Here is a 19,555-nt window from a genome sequence, read left to right as displayed (position 1 = left end):
ACACACACATTCTAATCATGTAAGAACACCAGGCAGGCCCCACAAATAACCCAGAGATGCATTTTAAATAAAAGGACACATTCTACTCATGTAAAAACACGCTGATTCCCAGACCGTCTGTGGATCGGATTTAGAAGGTGATTGGGCCAGATCCGGCCCCTGGGCCTTAGTTAGAAGTGTAGGAATTTGGCTGTGAAACCTTTTAATTAATTAGATCCAGCTGCAAAGCAAGCTGTCTCCCCCTTTCTTACCCCACTTAACAAAAAAATCAGACAACATACTAAAAAGTAATTTTAAAATACTTTTACTTACTCATTGTTTTATTGCAGGCAAGGTACATGAAGGCATCCAGTTTTGCAGCTACGGGTGCAGCACAACATTTCTTCTCTTTGCTATCCTCCCAGTGGTCATTCCTCCTCTGATCACTCCTGTGGATACAGGACCTGACTATCTTTCTCCGGGCACTAATTTGGGCTGCTAATCTCCTACAACAAGAACATAAGAAAAGCTGCACAAGACCATCTAATTGAGCAACCTGGTATCACAACGACCAGTCAGATGCCTGTGGGGACCCTGCAAGCAGGACTGACTGCAACACCACTCCCCTCCCCCCCCAGCAAACTTGTGGATTCAAGAGTTTGTTGCTTTCTAAAAACCGTTGGTCTGCTCCAGAATCCAGATGGAAAGAATCTATCTATTTAAATTCAATATAAGAAAGAGGCAGAAATGCAAGATGGCATAGAAATAGAAATAAACAGTCATTTCTGGCTAATTCATTTCTGGCTAATGCACTTCCTAAATTCAGTAACTTACAAGTAGCATATCTTTAGCTGACAGGCAAACAACCTGGGACCCATTGTCTGGAAGAGAAAACAGAGTTCCTTCAGGCACACAGAGACAGAAGACATATGAGGGCTACACCATTTTCTGGAATTTTCCAGGAGCAAGGATAATTGACAGAAGAAGAAATATCCAATTAGATCGGATTCCGGGGTTTGTCAGGTCCAGTGCTTATGTAGGATGACAATATTAGCACGTTCTCTGGCCTGTGGAAGTGGCTTTAAGAGGTGTAAACCTGTTGAGATCACTCTTTTCTCCCCGCCAGATGTTCCTGTGTGTATTCAGGCAAAGCTGAAATGCTATGTCTGCTTTGCTGTTATGGATGTTGTAGTCTTTGACAGACATAAGCATTATTAGGGAGAATTTTTAGAGGGGTTTGTTGCTGTGGCTTTCATCACTAGTACATTTTAAGTGTCTGAATTCATCCTAAATTGTACCACATAGATATATTTCTTGTCAGCATAATATGACATCTCAAAATCGTAGCAGTGACAAATGTTACAGACTAGACACTGAAAACTGCCCTGTGATCTTTCGATGAATGGCGGTATAAAAAATTAGTAAATAAAATAAATGGATTGATTCAAAAATATTAACTTTAGAAGGTAAGGTAAGCTGAATTATATTTTGTTTTAAGGAATAGTTACTGAAAGGGGTGTTGTACTTTAACAGTATGTGGTGTTATTACCAGATACAACCTTTTGAAAGAGATGCACATTGAATCGTGGGTTATTTAAAATGATCCATTTCAACAATGGAATTCCTGGCATATTTCCCACACTTGCCTCATTTTCCAGGCAATAAATCAAGTCTTTCTGAAAAGACAGAACTGAACAAGTGACTTGTCGATAGTCATTTTCCTTTCATATGACATGTAACAATAGTTTTTCTGATAATAGGCACCCAGTCCTAAGTGTGTAAAGCAGGTATAGCCAGGTTGCTCATTTCATCCGCATCTGTTAGTTTTTCTGAAATATTTGGGGTATCGACTTTTCCATTGTTGGTCAGACCCCCACCAAACTCCTACTCTTTGTACAGTTGTACCTGTAGCCCTCTAGATCAGAGGTCAGCAAACTTTTTCAGCAGGGGGTCAGTCCACTGTCCCTCAGAATTTGTGGGGGGCTGGACTATATTTTGAAAAATAAAATAAAATGAACGAATTCCTATGCCCCACAAATAACCCAGAAATGCATTTTCAATAAAAGGACACATTCTACTCATGTAAAAACACGCTGATTCTCAGACTGTCTCTGGGCTGGATTTAGAAGGCGATTGGGCTGGATCCGGCCCCCGGGCCTTAGTTTGCCTACCCATGCTCTAGATATTGTTGCACTCAAAGGAAACCTATGTTGAATACATACCATCTTGCCGACAACAATCTGAATATCACCGGGTCTGTTGTGGAATTCTGTTTTATGGCACCAATTTCAAACTTGGAACACAGATTTTAGTTGAAGGGGTGTTATTTTTTAATGTAAATAAGTTTATAGGGAAATTCTAATTACGTCCACCTCTTGATGCTGATTAAGCGTATGTTGCTGTTGTTAATTTTGCTATCTGGTCTTTGAGTGCAATAAAGATTGATTGGTTGGTTGGTTGCACTCCATCAGTCCAAGCCATCATGGGCAATTGTCTGGGATGAGGAGAGTTGTAGAAGCATCCAGAAACTCACCATTTCCCATCCTTACATTAGGTATTCAAACCTTGTTTTGCCCAGCACTAAATGTGTTGTTGTTGTTAAATTAAGTAATTAATACCCCATCTCCCCCCCCCAACAGGGACCCAAGGCAGCTTACAGATAAAAACAAGAACCACTAAAAGCATAGAAAAAACTACAATCATTAAAAAACAAGTAAATATTGATAGAATGAAATCTATCTATATCTCAAGCATACACATGATTACAACAAAAACAGCACAGCCCCAGACCTTTCATTAAAAACAGTCAATTCCCCAAAGCCATTTGGAAAAAGGAAGTCTTCACCTGGTGGCAGAAGGACAAGCAATGGAGCCAGTCTACCTTCTCTAGGGAGGGAGTTCTGAAGTCTGAGAGCGGCCACTGAGAAGGTCCTAATGTGATAATGTAACAATCAGTTCACATCACATGTTGTGATTTTCTTTTGTTGCAAATTTATGGAAATGGAACAAACCAGTCTGAAATATCTAGGTTTCACTGACCTCTGGAATTAAAAAATGACTGACTCGAAGTTTCTTTGGACATGAGTGTTGTTGTTTAGTCGTTTAGTCGTGTCCGACTCTTCATGACCCCATGGACCACAGCACACCGGGCACTCCTGTCTTCCACTGCCTCCCGCAGTTTGGTCAAACTCATGCTGGTAGCTTCAAGAACACTATCAAACCATCTTGTCCTCTGTCATCCCCTTCTCCTTGTGCCCTCAATCTTTCCCAACATCAGGGTCTTTTCCAGGGAGACTTCTCTTCTCATGAGGTGGCCAAAGTATTGGAGCCTCAGCTTCACGATCTGTCCTTCCAGTGAGCACTCAGGGCTGATTTCCTTCAGAATGACTAGGTTTGATCTTCTTGCAGTCCATGGGACTCTCAAGAGTCTCCTCCAGCACCATAATTCAAAAGCATCAATTCTTCGGCAATCAGCCTTCTTTATGGTCCAGCTCTCACTTCCATACTTCCATACATCACTACTGGTTGGACATGAGTAGAACCTCATAAACAGAAATTCAGGGTAACTTAGCAGTGAAGAGTTGTTAATCAGTCGAGACTGGTTCATTAGGATGAATGGGATACTGCCTGACCAACTTTGTCTGCCCTCGGTCTGCCCCTACTGGCTTTATTTTACCCAGGTCCTCCTGCATCCCTACCTCCTTGTCATTATTAATTTCAGAACAGAGGAGGATGGGGCAAAACGAGAATTAGCTGTCTCTGCTTATCATTGGCTCCACATCTATTGTTGGCTTCCCTGCTTCATGCCGTCTTAGTCCCAGTGAGTAGTTTTCACCATTGGTGAGACATGCAGCCAAATTAGCAGAACACTATTAATTTCCAAGGCTGCAAAAGTCTTTGTAAAATCTTGTGTTAAACAACCACCACCACCTCAACCTCTCTTGCATCTTGCTGTAGATGTATCAGAAGTGATAATAGAGGCCTTTGTAAGATACATGAGTTGTGTAATTTCTGGTGACATTTAGTCAACAAACATAGATATTGAAGAGGATTGGAAACGAGAGCTCAAAATAAACATTTCAAAGCTACAATATCTTCTTGACACTTTCCTCCTCTTTACGACTGGAAAATAGCAGGATGAGCACTCAACAAGGAGCTAAACGTATCTGATGTGGCAGTTTGTCATAATCTGAATAATATTTCAACTACTCCAAAGGTGATATGCATGCAAAGTATGGAGTAGGTGATATCGCCAGGACAATCCTGAATAATTTTCTTGGAAGAAAAGGGTCTGCAATAGTTGGGTTAGAAAGTGGAACACTGGAGCTGTGATCCAAAGATCTGCATATATCCAGAGCTCTAGATAAGCAGGATTGCCTCAAATTCAGTACATTTTTGAGATGCACACTTGTGGACATTAGAGCTAGTGGAACGTCTTACCGAAGTCTTGTCCAGAAATAATATGGCATAAAGGGGCCGATTTCAAAAATATCTACTGGATTTCCAGTGTTTGAGATGAACTAGTTTGCTTTAACAAAGTTTACTGAATTGCATGTCAAAGTCCCAAGCCACCCCCATGAGAATAAAGACACAAGGACACAGAATTTTAGGTTAATGCTAATGGGCAAAATTGAGGCCACAACTAGACTGGTTACAGAATGTGAGCGGTATTGGCTTAGGCATTGGCATCCACAGACTATATCTGACTCCTGTCTGCCTTGAAGGGAGTCTGGTACCAGACAGAGGGCCTTCTCAGTAGTGGCGCCCGCCCTGTGGAACGCCCTCCCATCAGATGTCAAAGAGATAAAGAATTACCTGACGTTCAGAAGACATCTTAAGGCAGCCCTGTTTAGGGATGTTTTTAATATGTAATGCTGTATTGTTTTTAATACTGATTGGGAGCCGCCCAGAGTGGCTGGGGAAACTCAGCCAGATGGGCGGGGTATAAATAATAAATTATTATTATTATTATTATTATGGTAAGGCTAAATCACCAGTAGGGGGAGCCCCACCAATGTGGATCAACTTGAGCATCCCATGGGTTTCCGCTGGGGTCGTGGTATGGCCCTAGACCCTCCCTGGGCTTCAGACGAGATCCACACCCCTGGATTCCTTTAACAGAATACCCTTGAGTATGGGGGGGGCAGGTGATGGCCGCACCTCCCCTCCCCCACACATTGCAATTCCAATGCCAAATCACCCAACCTTACAAAGTTGTGATGATTGCTACAAGGTAGGAGAAAACCAAGTGGCCAGTGCCAATTTGCCAAGTGGAAAAATTCCTACCAGGCCCCTCAACAGCGATCAACCAAAGTCCATAGCAAGGCCAAATGACACAACCTGCACAAAGGGTGTGAAGGTGGGAGATCTGTGGCGCGAGGCTGAAAAGGGATGATTCAGCATTGCGCCATGGTTTAAATTAGCCCTGATTGGCCACTTGGCTACCTGGTGTGGCTCGCCCGCAATGCGTCCCCACTAAGAAGTGGAACTGATTTACCTGAAAGAAGTTCCCACAATGAGCTGAAAAATGTTTCTTCTGGTGTAGAATTTTGAATGATTTCTAACTTATCTTCAAATTTCTTCTTTTACATTTTGTTTTACGCTTTAGACTCTTTTGGGCCTTTAAGCTTAAATATCACAATTGTTAGGGGGAAATAAATGAAACAATTCATGTTCCACTGTCTGTGTGTGTGTGTGCGGTTTGATGTTTTGTTAGTCCTCTTAAGTATACTTTATACTCCAGCACAGTACCTTGTAACATTCTGAAAGTTGGGGTGGGGTTTGGCTAAGGATCATTTGGATGAACTTGAACTAGTAACTGAATGTGAACCAAACTAGTTCATTTTGTAAAGGGACAAACATTAGCTTTAAAGACATACCTCAGGCTAAAGTAGCTTCGGGATGAATATTTTCAGGTCGCGCTCTGCAGCGACCTGGAAGTAACGGAGTGCATTACTTTGGGTTTTGCCACTCGCACATGCACAGATGCTCAAAATGATGTCACACAATTGTGCGGAAGCGGCGAAACGTGACCCATGCACACGCAGATGCGCAATCGCATCTTAAGTTCGCTTCAGGATGCGAATGGGGCTCCTGAACAGATCTCGTTTGCATCCAGAGGTACCACTGTATATGTTGAACTTGAATTTGAACCAGTTTTTTTAAAAAAAACAAACTTCCCAAGCTCTGTGGAAAAGTTTATAAAGTCCCCCAAACTCAGCCCAGATATCATCTCTCCCACCACACGTTGATTTTTTTATGGGTCAGGCCCCAGAGTTGAAAAACGCTCGTGTAATCTTTTTACTGAAGATGGGGGTCCTCTTTGACCTTCCGTACTGAATGTAAGGACCTTTACTTACCATTCGTGTGGCATTTAAGGGAAAGGCCACTCTAAATTCATTTCGTATTGAGATCCAGTCTAAAATCTGCAGGCAGCAAATTCTTGATATCCATGAAAACAGTCTGGGTGTAATTTCACAGTGCAACACTATTTGATATTGCAAGGTGGGAGCTGGGAGCTTCCTGTGGCTATTGGAAGCCTTGTGAGTGCTGGACCTGTTGGGCAGCCTGTATGTGTGATGTTAATGTTAAAGGTGCTTTTGTCGGCACAGGTCTTGTTCCAAAGCATTTGGACCATTTTGGTCTGTCCTTGGGGAAAGAGCCTCGGACGGCCACTTTGCCCTTGATTCACATCCTAGCTCATCTTGCCTAATAAGACAATTTGAATGGAGCTCACCTGCTTTCTGCTAGGAATTTGCATTGACTAGGAAGGTGGGTGTGCTGTGTGAGCGGCAGTTGTCCGCGGTAATGAAATTGAGCAGGGCACTGGAGCCAAGACTCATGGAAATAAAGTTCCAAACATTTAGCTTAAGACCAAGCAGCTCAGATGAATTTGATTAGGTTAGCTTAACTTCGAGAGAGAATATTTTCCTGTTGACAAGATAATTCAGACAAAGTGCAGATGGAGTTTGCAGCCTACAGCTCGATCAGTCTCTCGGTTTGGATCCCCCCCTGGGAAATGCACTACATTCGTCATCTAATTTCCAAGTAATAATATAGCTATCTCTTTTGAAATTATTGTTCCTTCAGGGTAAGAATTAATCTAATTTAGGTTTATGCACACTTGGGGGATAAGTTGTGGCACAGCCATAATGGGATATTTTGAGTAGAATAAGGTAATCCACAGATACTTCACACACAATATTTTTCTGATCAGAGAAGAAGGGACTGCAATGGGTTTAATCTCGTGGGATATTTCCCGCTATGAAAACACAGTCACGAAATACAGGTAAATTGAGCTGAAAGAAGCTAAAGGAGGAGAAAGAATCCTGGCTGAGCCCTGGAACCAAAATCTTATCTGTGACAAAGATCAGGGTCTCTGCGCTCCACTAAATGGAAAAGTGGGGTCCTGTCCTTGGTGAAAATGGCACCTTGTGACTATCCATTTGGGGGAAGATGGTATAAATCACTTGCACTTTATTGCCAGCCTCTGAAATTTGAAATAGTCTCTCTGTCACCTCTTTGCAATTGGTTTCAGGGCTTTGTAAGCAATTGACTTTTAGGAAATGTGCAGCACTACCAGTAAAATATAATGCAGTTTTCATGATCAACTCCTGGCAAACAAGGAGCTCTGAACAAGTTTTGGTGGAAGGGGACGGGCGAAGCCTATCACAAGCTAAGCTAAAATTTGGAAAGTCTGGTTCAAATTGGGGTGAGCATTTTTTTTTAACTTGATGAGTTTAAATTCTGAACTCCCACTGTTCTGAATTCACCATAGATCTCTCATCACAGGATGGTTTCAAACTACCTTATAATGTGGTAACTTGTGCCTGCATTTGCTCAGCTGCATTTTCCTGTGAAATAGTTGCATGGCAAGAAGAAGAAGAAGAAGAAGAAGAAGAAGAAGAAGAAGAAGAAGAAGAAGAAGAAGAAGAGGTGGAGTTTGGATTTGATATCCCACTTTATCACTACCTGAAGGAGTCTCAAAGCGGCTAACATTCTCCTTTCCCTTCCTGCCCCACAACAGACACTCTGTGAGGTGAGTGGGGCTGAGAGACTTCAGAGAAGTGTGACTGGCCCAAGGTCACCCAGCAGCTGCATGTGGAGGAGCGGGGAATCGAACCCGGTTCACCAGATTATGAGTCCACCACTCTTAACCACCACACCACACTGGCTCCCAAACCCTCCCGAGATGTTGAAATAAAGACACGCGAAACCAGTACTTTAGGTTAATGGGTGAAAAAGGCCATAACTTTATTGGTTACAGATTGTGAGTGGTATTGGCTTAGGCATTGGAAACCGAATGACTATATCTGACTCCTGCCCATCTGCAGGAAGTCTTGGAAGGCTTAACCACCAGTAGGGGGAGCCCTGCTGATGCACATTAACTAGGAACTCCCCCAGGGTCACCGCTAGGGGTCGTGCCATGGCCCTAGCCCCCCAACTGGGGCTTTGGACAGAGACCACGCCCCCTCAGATTCCTTTAACAAAATACCCTTGAATTAGGAGGGGTAGGTGAGCGAGCAGGAGGGAAAGGGGTGAGTCCTCAGCCACAGGCAGTATAAATAGCCCAAGCCACACCCCCGGGCCAACAGGATAGCTTGGCTCAAGGGATGACGCTGCCGAGGACTCCCCAGTGACGCAGGGGCTATCCCGGCCTGTGTGCGTGGGTCAGGCTTGCGCCCAGCCTGCAACAACATTTCCCCAGGGATGGGAAATGGCTTAAGAAGAACTTAAACATGCATCAGGTGAAGGTTTCATGTCAATTTCTCTTGTGGTATAATGGTTAAGAACATGAGTTATGAGCTGGATGTGTCTGACTCAAACCTCAAACTGGCAACAAATTTTCTAGATGGCTTTGGGAAAACATTGTCTCAGCACATGCTTGTGCATATGCACACACACACACACACACACAATGGTAGTTAGGAGTGCAAATTTAATTTCTCCCAGGTTCTCATTTTTCCAATCTTGATCAGTTTTCTCTATTATGACATCAGATTGACACACACACTCTCTCTAGATATACATATATTCATGAGCATTCATTAGATTCTAGTCTGGTTTACTCCTAATACACATATTTTAATCTGCAATTTCTGCCAATATACACATTTTTGCAAATCAATTCCCCCTAATATAATGCATCTCTGTATGCTATTTTCCACTAATACATGCATCTTTATGCATACGTTTAACCTAGTATATATGACTTTGTACACGTTACGTGACTGGAGAACTGCATTGCAAAATTCAGAGAAGCATGAATTTCGAAAGATGGCTGCATTTCTATTCACTTATTGTTTCAGAAAGTCCAAATTAGGTAGGTTTGCTTTAAGTGAAAACTGAATCAAATTTCTTCCCCATCCCTAGCGGGAACAATATTATTTGGATGTCCCTTACAAGGTTTTGATATTTATGGAGCAGTCAAGTAATTTCGTTGTCCCTGAGAGGGGGCAATGACAATAAAGATGATATTATTATTATTATTATTATTATTATTATTATTATTATTATTATATGGACTGGCAACTATGAAACCCAAACTGCTTAATTCATTTCCACTGTGGGCTCTGGTACTTTCTGATCTCCCTGTGAATGTTGACGGCAAAGTTACTGTCGGCTAGTCTGCAGCGTGGATACTCGCCACACAAGTGAGAATATTTTTAGATGCCCTGTACGCAATGCTCATCCATCTTTCTGACTACGTTTCGGTTGTTGCTCTATGACAAAACACTCCCTGATCCTTCTGACCTACAGAGGCTGCAGCCTCTCCTTCCCTCTGCCTTGCCAGCAAGAAGAGGAATCCAAGTGAATGCAATCTGATTTCTTTCACAGTGTGTCAGCTTCATTAGTGTAGAGATCTTGGACATGAAGGTAGTAAAGATAAATCATTAGAGACAATGTGCAAGATGCACTCTGGCTAATACATTTCCTCAACCTGTCCTTTCAGCATGCAGGAGTATAACATGATTAGTACTACCAGCATACAACGTATCAAATAATACTTTGTTGGGACTTAGAAATGCAGTATAGGTTTACAGAGAAAGGACCAACACGATCAATTTCTGGCCACATAAAACGATTTAAACATCCAGTTCACCGTATTTTTCGCTCCATAAGACGCACTTTTTCCCTCCTAAAAACCAAGGGGAAATGTGTGTGCGTGTTATGGAGCGAATGCAGGTGGGAGGCAGGTGGGAAAAGCCCCCAAGAACCGCACACACACTCCGTGTGCTCTTTAAAGGGAGCGCAGCTCTTGCTGGCTTTTGCAGGGGGTGGGGGAATTCCCCCACCTCGTAGAAAAGCCCACAAGAGCCACACGTTCTTTAAAGAGCCACGCCTAGCGTGTGTGCGGCTCTTGGGGGCTTTTCCCTGAGGAGGGAGAAGGGACTGATGGATCGTGTGGCTCTTGTGAGCTTTTCTACGAGGTAGGGGAATTCCCCCAGCTCCCGTAAAAGCCAGCAAGAGCTGCGCTCCCTTTAAAGACCTGGCCTGTCAGTCCCTTCTCCCTCCTTGGGGAAAAGCCCCCAAGAGCCGCAAACACGCTCCACGTGGCTCTTTAAAGGGAGCGCTGTATGCATCGCAGGTTCTCCTCAGTGCTCCCTTTAATGAATCCCCCCCTTGCATTCCTCCTCTAAAAACTAGGTGTGTCTTATGGTCGGGTGCGTCTTATGAAGCGAAAAATACAGTGAGTATTTTGTGTGCGTGTGTTTGTGTGAATTTCATTTTGTTTGTGGTCCCAGATTCCTAAACTACTTTTCTTGCCCTTTTAGTCTCTGGCTGCTAGAATCCCCTAGCTTCCTCCTTTTATTCCCCTTCTGAGCTGCTGGTTTGGATTTAAATCACTTTTATCCCAGATGGAGCCCATTATCTCAATCTCTTGTGGTGCTGATAATTTATTTCACACCTTTTAGCAAGTGCATGTCAAATAGCTATTTATCAAGGTAGTTTCCAATGAAATCGCCTTTCTGCATTCTGTGCTCATTAACCAATGCTGATTAATTGTTACGTATTATCAGAGGCACCATTCTTTTTTTATGAATGGTCATATTTTGCCCTCTTTACATTTGAAGTGATTTGCTATATAATCAATTTACACGTGATTTTTAAGTCTCAATAAATATAATAAATAGCCTGAAATGTAACGAAATGTGCATATTGTCAAAACGCCAACGTAAGTCTCTATACCAATTTGAAATAAGAGAAGTAATGAACAAATTAATGTGCAGCGCATTTAAAAAAATAAAAGGTACCACATACTGAGTGTTAGGAGGAAATGCCTTCAAAACACCGGCCCACCTCCCTATTGTAATACCACACCAGGAACAAAGTAGGCTCAGAAAATAAACTAGTGTAGTCAACTGTTACCTACTGATTCATCAACCCATGCTCTAGTTGATAAATCTCAGTGTTAGATTAATTGAAGTGTGTTGACTTAGTTTCTATGGGTGGTTTTATACCACTACTCTGTCGCTTTGTATAAATCATACTGGGCCTAATATCCTGGAAATCAAGAATCAATTTTCAACTCAGTTTATGAATTCCAGCTTTAAGTTTATAGTTTACTTTACTTTTATTTTAAGGCAACTTATTTCCCATTTCGCTGGGAATTTCCGAAATATGTACCCTACTAGAATAGCTTTGAATAGGTAGAAGAATGCGAGCAGTGCTCAGACTCAGCCAGTATCCAATTGGCAGCAGTTTCTCGCATTGGTGATCCTAGTTATACAAACAGCATCAAGCCATAATGAAGGTCCTCTTTACTGAAGGAGGTAGCAATCTGTAAAACCCAGGGCCATTATGAGTTTCTGCTTGGACTGGTCTTAGTTAATGTTCGCTGGTATTTCTAGCCAACATAAATCCGACTAGTCCTCATTCTTTTGTTTAGAGCAAATATTTAGCCAGATGCTTTGGCAAACACCATCTGTTTGCAAGGATTAACATTGAAGCAAGAGGGGGCATACAAAATGAAGCATATGTAGATCGAAGCTGTAATAACTAGGACTACAAAATCTGCTCTGGCTTGGCCTTCATCCATGCTTCATCTACAGCAGGAAGCCAAAGGGACGGTCTGTAAACTCTCTATGCCAGGGGTCATCAAGCCAGCGAGTGGACAGCTCATTTCAGGGGCGGGTCATGGGCTGGTCAAATGATCTCCGCAGGCCGCTTCCAGCCCATGGGCCTTAGGTTGCTGACCCCTGCTCTATGCCCTCAGCATAGCAGAATTAGGGTTGCCATATTTCAAAAAGTTAAATCCCATATACAAAACCTATTGAGCTTTTCTATCTCTATCTAATCATCTATCTATCTACCTATCTACCTATATATATCTATCTATCTAATCATTTATCTATCTATCTAATCATCTATCCATCATCTATCTATCATCTATCTATCATCTATCTATCTATCATCTATCATCATCTATCATCTATCTATCTATCATCTATCTATCTATCATCTATCTATCTATCTATCTATCTATCTATCTATCTATCTATCTATCTATCTATCATCTATCATCTATCTATCATCTATCTATCTATCTATCTATCTATCTATCTATCTATCTATCATCTATCTATCTATCTATCTATCTATCATCTATCATCATCTATCATCTATCTATCATCTATCTATATCTATCATCTATCATCTATCTATCTATCATCTATCATCTATCTATCTCCCTATCTCTCTGTCTATAATCTATCTATCTATCTATCATCTATCTATCTATCATCTATCTATCATTGAAAGCTGAAGACACCTGTTTACAACTGAAACAACTCTTCAGATTGTAAATTGTTTTAACTAATTTTAATATCTCATTTTTATTTTGTTGGACCCTATCTTAAAAGGCAGATAAGAAATCTTGTTAATGATAATGTTAATGATGATGTTGACAGTTGCATTTATTAGTATTAGCATCATAATTATCATCTATATGCCAAGGAATTATTCCCAATTATCTGATTATTTTTATGGCTTGCACTGTTGTCTTGCTATTGTCTCAGTCCAAGCCAAAACACCCCTAGTATCTGAATGCAGTTTTCAGGTCCTCTTGATAGTTTGCACTATTGTTATTTCTGAAAGGTATCTCAAGGCTTTCCTACATGACTGTTGCAACCTTCCTTGTGGCCTAGAGAAACTGTGGCCGAGTCCCTGAGAAATTTATCTTTTCCTTTGCACAAAGCAGCACAATTCCTTTGAAGAAAATTAGGACTTTAGCCCTTGAGTATCAAGAGCGTTAGATACCAGAGGCCCACAATTCTCCTTTCTTAGTTGGTGTTTCCTTCAGCTAGGAATTGAGAGAAATGCCTTTTGCGTCCTTAAAGCTGAGTCTCTTAAGCCTAAGTACTGTATACCATTTGGGATGTGGATTTAGTTCTGAACAATTCATCTGAAATAGATATTTCTCTTGGCTTCCTGGGGGATTTATTGGTGAAACTAGCCATCTATTAACATTATCTTGGGACTCTGCGCGGTGAGAATAGATACTATAAATCTTAGTTGTATAAAGAGCCAGAAGCTATAAGGTTTTTCTGGGCACCAAATACAAAACTCCAATAAGTTCAGATCTGTTTATTTTACTTAGGCTGTCACTGAAAGAACATTGAATGAAGCTTAGTAAGGAATGATTTTAGTAGCTGCTATGCTGCTCAGGCAGTTATCTTAAACTATGCACAGAAGTCCCACCCTATGAGTGTGGTTTATTTGTATCAAGGTATTAGTTGTATGGGGGACGCGGGTGGCGCTGTGGGTAAAAGCCTCAGTGCCTAGGGCTTGCCGATTGAAAGGTTGGCGGTTCGAATCCCCGCGGCGGGGTGTGCTCCCGTTGCTCGGTCCCAGCGCCTGCCAACCTAGCAGTTCGAAAGCACCCCCGGGTGCAAGTAGATAAATAGGGACCGCCTACTAGCGGGAAGGTAAACGGCGTTTCCGTGTGCTGCGCTGGCTCGCCAGATGCAGCTTGTCACGCTGGCCACGTGACCCGGAAGCATCTGCGAACAGCGCTGGCTCCCGGCCTATAGAGTGAGATGAGCGCGCGACCCTAGAGTCTGTCAAGACTGGCTCGTACGGGCAGGGGTACCTTTACCTTTACCTTTATTAGTTGTATACACTGATTATTTGTGAAGGGGAATTAATGATTTCAGTAATTTTGTAAGACTGTGGTGTTAGATCTTATTACAAATAATAAATGTTCATAAATTCAAATGTGCTGGCTTAAAGTACAAAATAATTCAACACGTTATTCATCACCTTAGAGATGTACCTGTTTCATATTTTGGCTATAACTAGCTGTGAAAGTGTTGTTGTGACCTGGGAGTGGGGATGGGCGAAAGCATTTACTAACTTCAGTTCTCAATGTTTCAACATCAGTTGTTTATGATATAATGATGATGATGATGATGATAATTTATTATTTATACCCTGCCCATCTGGCTGGGCTTCCCCAGCCACTCTGGGCGGCTTCCAACAAAATATTAAAATACAGTAATGGATCAAACATTAAAAGCTTTCCTAAAAGGGCTGCTTTCAGATGTCTTCTAAGATCTTTGACATCTGGTGGGAGGGTGTTCCAAAGGGAAGGCGCCACTACCGAGAAGGCCCTCTGCCTGGTTCCCTGTAACTTGGCTTCTCACAGAGAGGGGACTGCCAGAAGGCCCTCAGCACTAGACCTCAGTGTTGATGAGGATGATGATGTATATAGCTCTCATGAGAATTCTGCAGTGAATTTCTCCTAATAAACACATTTTTGCATGCAGTTTTCCCCAATATACATGTTTTCCCCCCAAAACAATTTCCCCTGATATAATGCACTTTTATGTGCCATTTTTACTAATATATGCAAATTTATGCACATTTTACCCTAGTGCAGTGATACCTTGGGTTAAGAACTTAATTCATTATGGAGGTCCGTTCTTAACCTGAAACTGTACTTAACCTGAGGTACCACTTTAGCTAATGGGGCCTCCTGCTGCCGCCACAGCGCAATTTCTGTTTTCATCCTGAAGCAAAGTTCTTAACCCGAGGTGCTATTTCTGGGTTAGCGGAGTCTGTAAATTGAAGCGTCTGTAACCTGAGGTACCACTGTATATGCATTTTTGTAGACATTACTTGGGTGGAGAACTGCATTACAAAATTTGGAAAAGTGTGACTAAGGGAAGATGGCTGTGTTTTGGTTTTTGCATTGTTTCAGAAAGTGTGGGTTAAGTAGGTTCTCCTTTAAATGCAAAATGAACCTCAATTCTCCCCCATGCCTATCTGGTAAGGTAAAGGTAAAGGGACCCCTGAGCATTAGGTCCAGTCGTGACCTACTCTGGGGTTGCGGTGCTCATTTTGCTTTATTGCCCAAGGGAGCCGGCGTACAGCTTCCAGGTCATGTGGCCAGCATGACTAAGCTGCTTCTGGCGAACCAGAGCAGTGCACAGAAACACCGTTCACCTTCCCTCCAGAGTGGTACCTATTTATCTACTTGCACTGGTGTGCTTTCAAACTGCTAGGTTGGCAGGAGCAGGGACCGAGCAACGGGAGCTCACCCCATCACGGGGATTCGAACCGCTGACCTTCTGATCGGCAAGTCCTAGGCTCTGTGGTTTAACCCACAGCGCCACCCGCGTCCCTGGTAGTAAGCCCAAAATAACTTAATGAGGTTTACTTCTAAACAGACATGCATAGGGATTGTGCTGCCAGAATATCTGAGTGTCAACAGCTCAAGGCATGGCATCCTTGTCACATACATAAGAAGCACTGCTGGAACTTGGCGGTGCATTCCCACTGGTATAAAATCTAGTGAAATATTCCTGTATAATATTGAACTCTGAAACTGAGTCCTATGTAAGTGTGCTGGTGTTTGCATTTTAGTGTGGATTTTTAATATGCACAATTTTCTATGCCATTTTGCCTAGTACAAACATTCTTACAATTTCTCCTACATAGAATGCATTTTTGTATGTTAGCTATACTAACACAAGCAACCATATGCACACTTTAGCCTCCTATATACATTTGTTTACACATTACAGTGGTACCTCAGGTTAAGTACTTAATTCGTTCCAGAGGTCCGTTCTTAACTGAAACTGTTCTTAAACTGAAGCACCACTTTAGCTAATAGGGCCTGCAGCTGCTGCCGTGCCGCCAGAGCCCAATTTCTGTTCTTATCCTGAAGCAAAGTTCTTAACCTGAGGTATTATTTCTGGGTTAGCGGAGTCTGTAACCTGAAGCGTATGTAACCTGAAGTGTATGTAACCTGAGGTACCACTGTACTTGGTTGGAGAACTACACTGCAAAATTCAGGCAAGTGGGAATTTCAGCGGATGGCTGCGTTTCGGTTCATGTATTGTTACGGAGCGAGCAGATTTTGTAGGTTCACATTTAAATGTCTACTGAATTGAATTTCACCCCCATCCCTACCCAGAGATAGAGGTCTTCAAGAAGGAAAGGACAATGCTATTCACTTCATTTGTGTGGTCTCAGTAGGTTGTGGAGGGGGAGGTAGTAAAATGTGAATCTGATAAAAAATGGAATATCTGAAAAACAGGATGTTGCATGGGAGACAAAATTCCCTGCATGGCTGCCATAGACTTCTCGGACATCAATTTTGGGAAACAATATATAACGAAATGAAAAAAAGGTTCAGATATTCATTTAGGAAAACACCAGAAGGTTTTCTATTGGGAATAGAACCTGGAAGCCTAAAGGAAGAAGACAAGACCTTATTTTTCTACGCAACATGTCAAGGAACTGCCATCGGAGCTAGAGGCGGAGGCAAGGCTCTAGAGCGATGCTGGAGAGGGGCCCAGCAGGGAGAGAGGCAGCCCATCTGCTGGGGAAGGAAATCAGCGTAACACCAGAGGTGAAGGGGGGCAGGTGGGGGAATCGTAGAGGAGGCTCCAGGACTCTTTACCGGAGACCAGCGGGGAGAGCACGGGTCCTCCGCTGCCCACACCCTCCCTGCGCAGAAGACTTCCGCGCAGGGAGAGTAGGAGGAGACTTGGCGTCAAAGAACTTCTTTGCTGGAAGAGGTTCAAGAAACGCCCACTGACGGATTCTGCCAGCGACTGAGACAGCCACGAAGTGAAGGGCTGTCCAGAAAGAAAGGGTTCAACCAGGTAACCTAGCCAGGAGTGGCGGCAACTTACGCACGAGCAACCCCTATAACCATTACACAACAGTAGCCGCAAGTCTATTGATTGCGAAAAATTGGAAAAGTGGTATTGTACCGACAAAAATAGGGTGGCTTGCCAAATTATTGGAGTACTACAATATATCCAAAACCATGGGAGAAATTGGAAGGATCTGAAAAGAGAAGATAGACAGGGACTGGAAGGTGTTTAAAAGATACTTGTAAAATCATATCGAAAAATCCGAACTCCTCTTAGAATAAACAAGTTCCATTTCAAATACTGAAATACTAAATAAGATGGATAACAATGTGTAATAGAAAAAGAAGTATGAAATTAGGTTAAAGGTGTGTGAAAGAAAGTAATAGAAGTGGAAAGAAATTGTGATTGAGTAGATTGGAAGTCAAACACAAAGGTGGGGTGAGGGGTGAGGGATGGTGGTGGGAGAAGGAATTATCTGTGGGATTGAGTGTAGGTATGTTTGAACACCTTTAAGGATTGTATGAAATGTATATTTGTATGCTTGTATATTTGCAATACGTGTGTATTAATGCTGAATTATTTTAACAATAGAAATTTTTTAAAAAAGACTTCTAGAACATCAATGGGCCAAATTCATCTTCTCTGTCTGTTGTGATATGAGGGAAATAAATGAATTAATACACCTTAGCTCCTTATACAGCTACTTTAGCCATTTTTTAAAGGAATTGTCGACAGTTTGTCACATGGGATGAGTTCTCCCCTTAGTTTCTTTCTCATGCTGGAGAACATGTTCCTCATCATGTGTTGTTGGGCTACAACCCGCATCAGTCTCTGCCAGCATGACCACTGGTCAGGGATGATGGGATTTGGACTCTATAAACATCTGAGTGGTCACAGGTTCCCTTCCTCTAGTTTAAGTGAAAGGTAAAGGACCCCTGGATGGTTCAGTCCAGTCAAAGGTGACTGTGGGGTTTCAGTGCTCATCTTCCTTTCAGGCCGAGGGAGCTGGTGTTTGTCCACAGACAGCTTTCCGGGTCACGTGGCCAGCATGACTAAACTGCTTCTGGCGCAACAGAACACCGTGATGAGTGCCAAAGCAAACGGAAACACTGGTTAACTTCCCATCGCAGTGGTACCTATTTATCTACTTGCACTGGTGTGCTTTTGAACTGCTAGGTTGGCAGGAGCTGGAGCAATGGGAGCTTACCTGATTGTGGAGATTCGAACCACTGACCTTCTGATCAGCAAGCCCAAGAGGCTAAGTGGTTTAGACCACAGTGCCCCCCGCATCTCCCAGTTTAGCTAGATCAGATCCAGCAAGGCCATTTTTACGTTATTACATTTAGCTTTATGAGGTGTTTTTGTTACCCTTCATGAATATGGTCCACTATCTTGTTCGATATTCCCTTTTCCCCTTTTGCTGGATGTACGGAGAGAAACGGTGAATTATCCATTTTGGAAACCAGGCACGCAAATGACTGCATGCAAGACGTGGTTTTAGAGCTGGTCGGTTTAATTCTTTTAACCAGACAGTACTTTATGTCATGCTTTAATGCTCTGCTACTGGTTTATTAAACCACCGCAGGTAAGAAAAATATTTTCTGGGCCAGTGAGCACCGGGAGTTTTTCACAGAGGATCAGCACAAAGTTGTGGTTTTTTCTCTCTCCCCTCAGCATGATTTCTATAATTGTAATGCGATGTGGAAATTCAAAGTGCTCAATGACCCTCACAGTCCCAGCTCCACCTGCATATTGTCATGCTACAGTGTTATTTCAGTGGTCTATTAAAATAAAGCGCTGTCTGTCAAATGGTCTGTGAAAGTCCCCCTGCCCTGCCTCCTCTGTCCTGCTTTCTTCCATTTTGGTGTGCTTTTGGCATTTAAATTTTCTGACCGAGTGTGAAATGCTATGGACATGGCTAGTAGCCACGCTTCCCAGATGGGTACTGTTTGCTTAGCTAAGAGTATAAGTTCCTGCAGAGATAGGTGGGTATCTTTTCTTCCTGCTTCCCAGGTGTCTCTGACTTTACAGTAAGAAACTGACTTTGTTTTTTATTTATAATAAATTTTTAATGGTTTTCAATTCAAACATACAATTTTAGCCAAATTTTAACTGATTTTAACAAAATACAAATTTTGGTCTTCCTTCAGCTTCTCTGGTAATCACCCATTTTTACCCTTCAGTACGCATTCCTTTGGCTGCATTGCCATTTGTCTTCCCTCCCTTTTCTATTTCCTTTCAACAATACCTCTTAAAATTTTACAGTGCCTCTTGGAACCCCACCAGCGTTGTTTGCACCTCACATATATTTTTCAGATAATCTACAAATTTTCCCCAATCTTCGATGAACTTTTGGCTTCGGACATATCTTATTTTCCCAGTCAGTTTATCCAGTTCCGCATAGTCAGTCATTTTCATTCTCCATTCTTGAATCGTCGGTATTTCCTCTTGCTTCCATTTCTGGGCCA

General features: G+C 42.4%; 1 long non-coding RNA gene across 1 annotated transcript in view; it reads left to right on the top strand.

Moving 5' to 3' along the window:
- Positions 1-19,555, top strand: part of LOC309379748 — a 140,746-nt gene that overhangs the window by 59,791 nt on the left and 61,400 nt on the right. The gene's annotated exons all lie outside the window — the stretch shown is intronic.

The sequence above is a fragment of the Podarcis melisellensis genome (genome assembly GCF_964234715.1).
Source record: "Podarcis melisellensis genome assembly, chromosome: 10".
In the NCBI taxonomy this organism is placed as follows: domain Eukaryota; kingdom Metazoa; phylum Chordata; class Lepidosauria; order Squamata; family Lacertidae; genus Podarcis; species Podarcis melisellensis.
The sequence above is the reverse complement of the archived record's forward strand: the minus strand, read 5'-3'. Positions and strand labels throughout refer to the sequence as shown.